Source organism: Astyanax mexicanus, chromosome 16 (genome assembly GCF_023375975.1).
Source record: "Astyanax mexicanus isolate ESR-SI-001 chromosome 16, AstMex3_surface, whole genome shotgun sequence".
Classification (NCBI taxonomy): Eukaryota; Metazoa; Chordata; class Actinopteri; order Characiformes; family Acestrorhamphidae; genus Astyanax; species Astyanax mexicanus.
Genome location: NC_064423.1, coordinates 18819209 through 18825786, shown reverse-complemented (window position 1 = coordinate 18825786; position 6578 = coordinate 18819209).

Here is a 6578-nt window from a genome sequence, read left to right as displayed (position 1 = left end):
CACACTGAGTCTTGAAGAAAAGCATGTACACTACTCCTTACTACACAACTCAGCAAGGCCTGGCTCTCCTGCCTTTACTCGAGAGTGCATACATGTGATTGAGTAAGCCTGGCTGAGAGAAAATGGGTTTTGCATGCTTTATTTTTTTCCCTCTTGCAGGAATCCTCGACAAAGCCTTGTCCATATGACGCTCAGCTTGCGTCATCTGGCTCTGCTAGCCTGAATCAAAGTGCACGGTAAGACTTTAGGACTTCATTATTTACTCACGGATTGTCACGGATTGGACAGCAGTGTTTACGGGCCTGTTTTACAGTCAGCGGTACACAAACAAAGAGACAACGAGGCCGGGAATTGTATTGCACGAGCAGTTCACAGTGTCACGTTCCTGTAGACTGTTCTTAATTAAGTACAGTACAATGAAGTACAGATACATGCTTATAATGGTACACAGGCCATGGGGGGAGTACATGTTCTTCTTGTACACCTGTAACATAACACAGTCCCAAAGTCCCAAAGCCTTGAATGTGTTTCATTACTTTTATATTACTTCTGTTTGAAAAATGCTACACTATATGGACGAAAGGTTTGGGACAGCTATACTTACTGCACTTACAGGAGCTTTATGGTATTGATATCTTGTTCCAATTTTATAGGCATTTATATGTAGAATAGCTATGCTATGGTCTGTATGCTCTTAAGTGAACTATGTAATCAAACAAACTGAGTAATGGTATGTAACCAGTGTCATATTTTTGTAAAATCTGGATCATGTCAGTCCACATGTTCTATCGCTTTCACTGATCTCTCTGAGTCTCTCAGCTTATCCAGAAAAACGTGTCCTTTAGTGTCAGTTTAAAATAAAAATGTTACTTTTTCAACTGTAGTATGAGCTAAGGAGCTTGCAATGTGTTGCTATACAAAAATTTACCTCATCACTTTTCAACAATACTAAATGACTGAATGACTTTCCTTCTTATCATGATCTTCAAATTATGAAATTTCCAGTTGAACATATATGACTGATTAAGTATTCCAAATTCCAAATGTATTTAGATTTAGGTTTACAACCTGTAATCTTATATTCAGTATAACTAATGAAAAAGTATATTCAAGCATGCCAAAATAAGAAAAAAAAATTTGAATGGTTATATTTTTATTTATTTATTTATTTGTTTTTAATATTCAGGGAGAATCTAACAGAGATGGCATAGCATTATCAAAAGGAATTGCTACCAGGTTGACATCAGCAGAAACAAATGCATGGTCTAAGATAAAAAAGCACATAATAATACCATGTGATGTCAAGTTGTTATGCATGTGCATGTGAGTTTGTACAGTGTTTCAGTCATTTTAAGCATCACATAAAATCTTTAGATTCATAAAAAATGTATTTAAATTCTAAACAGGAAATTCTCTTATTCTATATGGAGCAATGGATATCAGAAATTTTAAGTCAGTGAACCTGTTAGACTATATAGTTAAGCTGATGCTTAAAACTAGTTCTTTACTGCTGTCAAATGCAACGCCAGTTTCATATGTCTTATAATCAAACCTTGTGGTACTCCACAAAACATCTTATTCTAAGCGGTTACCAAATAATTCAGATTAAACAATAAACCTCCTAGGCTTCCAGGGGTTAAACAAGGTGTCAGTAGAAGTGATATGCTTATTCATGTCACAGTTATTGCTTTTAACCAGAGGAAATGAGGAAAAAACAATGCTAACTTCATCTTTAATAACAGAGAAATGACACTGTGTATGTGAGTGTGACACAGCAGAGCAGTACAGGGAAGTGGATAATTGCCTTTCGCAGCGTAAAGCCCCTGAATCTTTTGTTGTCATGCGCTTCAAGATGAGTCACTGAAGCTCGCTGCATAAAGCCTCGCTGAGCTGAATGGACTGTGAAGGTTTGGGCACGCCATCATTTGGAGTGGCAGTTTGCATATAACCAGTGGAAATGAAGAGGAGCTAATAAGAGGGTCAATCCTGCATCTGTGATTGGACACATCGAGGAAGCAGATAATTAAAATCTGAAAGCGGTGGATGCCGGAAGCTCCAGTTATGGTGTCTCACACCAAAAGAGGCTGTTGAAAAGCTCTCTGTTGTAAACAACACTTCTTAAGTCTTCTCGACATCTCAAGACCAGCTGAAAAGTGCTCAGTCTCAAGCCGTAATTATATTTATTTAATTGGTGCAAGGAAAAAAGTTTAACCATGTTAGTTTTGGTTAAAATGATGTTGGCTGGGGCTTAGAGTGGTCCAGCGGACTAAGGAGCTGCCACTATGATCAGGAGATGGAAGTTCGAAGTTGGTTTGATCCTGTTCATGCATCAGCTACCGGAGCCCCGAGAGAGCACAGTTGGCCTTGCTCTCTCTGGGTGGGTAGATGGCGCTCTCTCCCCACATCACTCCAAAGGGTGATGTCTGCAGCACATGGCGTCTGTGAGCTGATGTATCGGAACAGAGTCGCTGCGCTTTCCTCTGAGTGCGCTGTGATGCTACTCGGCAAAGCTGCATCAGCAGCAGTTTAAAAAGAGGCGGTGGCTGACTTCACATTTATTGGAGGAGGCATGTGCTAGTCTTCACCCTATCTCTAGTGAGAGGGGGAGTCCTAATGAGTGGGTTGGGTAATTGGCTGTGTAAATTGGGAAGAAAATGGGATAAAAAAATTAAATAAAATAAGTTTTTTTTAATTATGTTATGCTACAAAAACTATAATGATAGGAATGTTTTACATTCACAGTCATTTGTGAATTCATTTTTAATTCAGATCAAGTGCAGCAATTACTTTGAAACAGTTTGCTATCTATTAATACAAATGTAATGTAATGTAACAAGTGAAACCTGAAGTTAAAAAGCATGTGAATTGACAAGGATCAACAGGATTTTGCAGGAGACACAAGTACTGTGTCAAGTAAAACTCTCACAAGAGGTCTCCAAAGGCGTGAGGTGATTGCCAGTTGTAGTAAAGTTAATAGACAGCTAATAATAATATTAAAAGAATACATTGAGTATTGGTGGTTGATTATGTGTCATAGGGTGTTAATAAATCCTTTTCTGATTAATGCCAAGTTAATTCACTAGGCATGCTCCGTATAGAGAGAGGAAGACTGGTGGGGTTATTTTTTTTTTCTGGTGTACAAAGCTAAATAGTATATTAAATAGTGTAATAAATACTATATTAAATATAGTGCAATATTGCAGGATTTGCCATGAGATAAATATTATGCTCATGCAGCTCCACTAAAGTTACACAGTGCAGCAACAGCAGGATTCCAGTCCTAAAGTGGTACTGGTAGAGACATTATTCTTCCTATTACAAGTTGCAAGTATGCAATTTTGTTCCATTCTAGCATTTTCTTTACTCTGCTCATGTGACCAATCCAGGGTGAGACACATGCTTTATCTGAATGCTGTAGCTGACTTTTCAGGAGCACCGTCAGTCTTGTTATAGACTACAGACTTGCCCTGGGTTAAAGCCACAGAGGCCTAATCCAATTACAGTTTCAGAGACCTGCTGTGTCATTCTGTCTAGGTGCCAGCGCAACAGGTCTTTACCAGTCCAGAATTCCACACCTGACCCAGACTTAGACACTAGAGCCTTCTAGGTCATGTTTACATGCCCATGTGAGACTTGAAGGAGTTAAAAATACTGAAATAAACAACCAATTTCGTGCCAAGTGGAGTAGGATGATTTGATAAAATGTCTTATTGGAATTAATTAAATACGCTAAGCTGCATGTCTTTAAGAGCAGGAACTGAATCAGTCCTTAGCTTGAATCAGTTAACAGCTAGCCAAAAGAGATTAGCAATTAGCAGTGTTGTAGACATCGATAAGCAAAAAAAATATATAGACAGATATAACCTGTTATCAACATAGTCAAGCTACAGTTCTCTATGAATGTTGCATATATTCTAACATTTAAAGTCCCAACAAAAACCAAATATTAAAGTTAGCAAATGACTCTATAAAAAGCTGGATGTTGACCATATCCTCAGGAAAATTCTATTTGTTTTTACTCTTCTAGAATGTGGGTTCACCAAGTGCTTTGTTTGTTGCACAGACATGCAGAAACAGTGGGTGCATGTGGTGAATAAATGTTTTAGGACTTTTTAGGATAGTATATTTCCACTTTGAGTTAGAAAAGCATTTGGAGACCTGCTGGAAAAGAGCACATAAATGAACTGATGACCTAGTGCTTATTGATATTAGCATACTAAATCCACCATATACAACATTGCACATGTTTACCTAGTACACAGGCTTCAGTAGTGCTGGGAAATGTCTAATATCTAGACAATTCCATTATGTACTGAAGTCATAGATCAGTATGTGAATGTTAACTAATTTTCTTCTTTTATTTTGAAGAAAATAAAATCTAAGGTGTCAGAGTAATTAACAAGAAAAACATGAGCATTAGGGTGGCAGGAAGGTAGCACAGGACGTCCCAGTCTAGACAGAGCAGGCCACAATATTTTCCTATGCATTTTTTGAAACAAGAGTGCCACCTAGTGCACACAGAGACAAATGTACAATGTTCTGCCTATGGCTGAACATTTTGTACAATCAGTAAAAAGTACTTTATATATAAATTGATATTAAGTAATGTTGTAGAAATATGCTGGAATATGACTGGTCGCTCTTATTTGTGAACCCACTGGTGTCTCAGTTTTACAGCACAGGGTTATTGATGGCAGCTTTGTGGTTTCAATACGTAAGTTTGTCAAGCTGCCACTGTTGAGCCCCTGAAAAAGATCTCTGGCTACCCAACACTGTGACCATTCTGTGTGTGTAGGTGCTCACTAGTGTGTATGTGTGTGTTCACTGCACAGATAGGTTAAAAGAAGAGGCCACTTTCCATCTGTATGCCCGACACAAGTATGCTGAGTATGCTTGTCTTGTCTTGTCCTGCATGTATTGATCCTCTTCTTTAACTGTAAGGATGAGCTGGGAGCCTTGTGGAAAATCAACGGAGACAGCATCTGGAAGGGACCTCACACCCCACTGTCTCAGGCCACTGCCGGTGCTGCAGTTTCAGTGCTGTTCCTGGAGTTTTGCTGCAATATGGCCTGATTCCCATCTACTGTGAGTGAATAAATACATCAGTGCTTGGCTTACATAATGCTGGACTGGTACTGTGACATAATATACAGTTAAATACTGTATGGGAGAGACATAAAAATGTGTTTAAATGGGCTTTAGTATTTTAGGTTTTCTGGGAATGTAATAACATCAATTTACAGCAATTTAAATGTATATTAAATGCAACATTAACTGCATTTAGATGTGATCACCATGTTTTCATATACAGCAAAAAGAGAGCACTTAAAATTATGAGTTTCTTTGATTTTACCTGACTAAAATCCTCTGGAATATAATTAGTAGATGATCACAAGCCATCAAACCAAGCTGAACTGATTTTTTGCACCAGGAGTCGCATAAAATTATCCAAAAGCAGTATGTAAGACTGGTGGAGAAGAACATGCCAAGATGCACGAAAACTGTGATTAAAAACCAGGGTTATTCCACCAAATATTGATTTCTGAACTTTTAAAACTTTATGTATATGAACTTGTTTTCTTTGCATTATTTGAGATCTAAAAGCTCTGCATCTTTTTTTGTTATTTTAGCCTTATTTTCTCACTTTCTACAAATAAATGCTCTAAATGAGTATTTTTATTTGGAATTTTGGATAAATGTTGTCTGTAGTTTATAGAATAAAACAACAACGTTCATTTAACTCAAACATATACGTATAAATAGCAAAACCAGAAAAACTGATTCAGAAACTGAAGTGGTCTCTTTTTTTCCAAAGCTGTATATAAGAGATTCTAAAAGTGAAATACATTTTAATTTTAGCTTCTGTCATTTTTATTTAATTTTCATTATTATGCATTAGAACCATGTGCATTCTCTTTATCATTCTGGACACATCTGTATTTGTTCAATTATAAACTGACATGCCAAAAGTCATGGGATAGCAGTATGTAAACTGATGATAAAATTAAATTGGGTTAGTTTGTAAACAGCAAATGTATAGGCGAGAATACCTCACAGAAAGCTTTATTACCCACAGTGGACAGAGCAGTGGGTGGTAATGATCGTGAGCAGTGGTGTCTGGTTAGAATTGTCCAAACAATTGGCTAGAATACACTCTGGAAATCATATCCATGTTTTACATTATAACATGTTCTACATTATTGAAAATAGTTATCACAGACTTTTGAATTGTGCATAAAGGGTTTCCAATATTGCCTTTAAAATCTTATGTAACCACACTGTCGCCCACTAGATGGCACATAAAACTAAAAGCTTTTCCCTCCACCACACTTATCAGTTGAAAACATTGCTATTTTCAGTTAAAATGCGTCTTTTTGAAAGTTTAGTTTAGTTAGATGTATGTAGTAGATGTAAATGTAAATGAATATTTTAGATAATTCTCTGTGTTTAACCTTAAATGCTTTAACCTTCAACCTTAAATGCTTACATACATTTGTATGTATATATTAAATATGGTGCAAACATATTTAGGAAAGGTGTAAAATATGGAAATCACTGCCACATAAAAATGTTCTTTA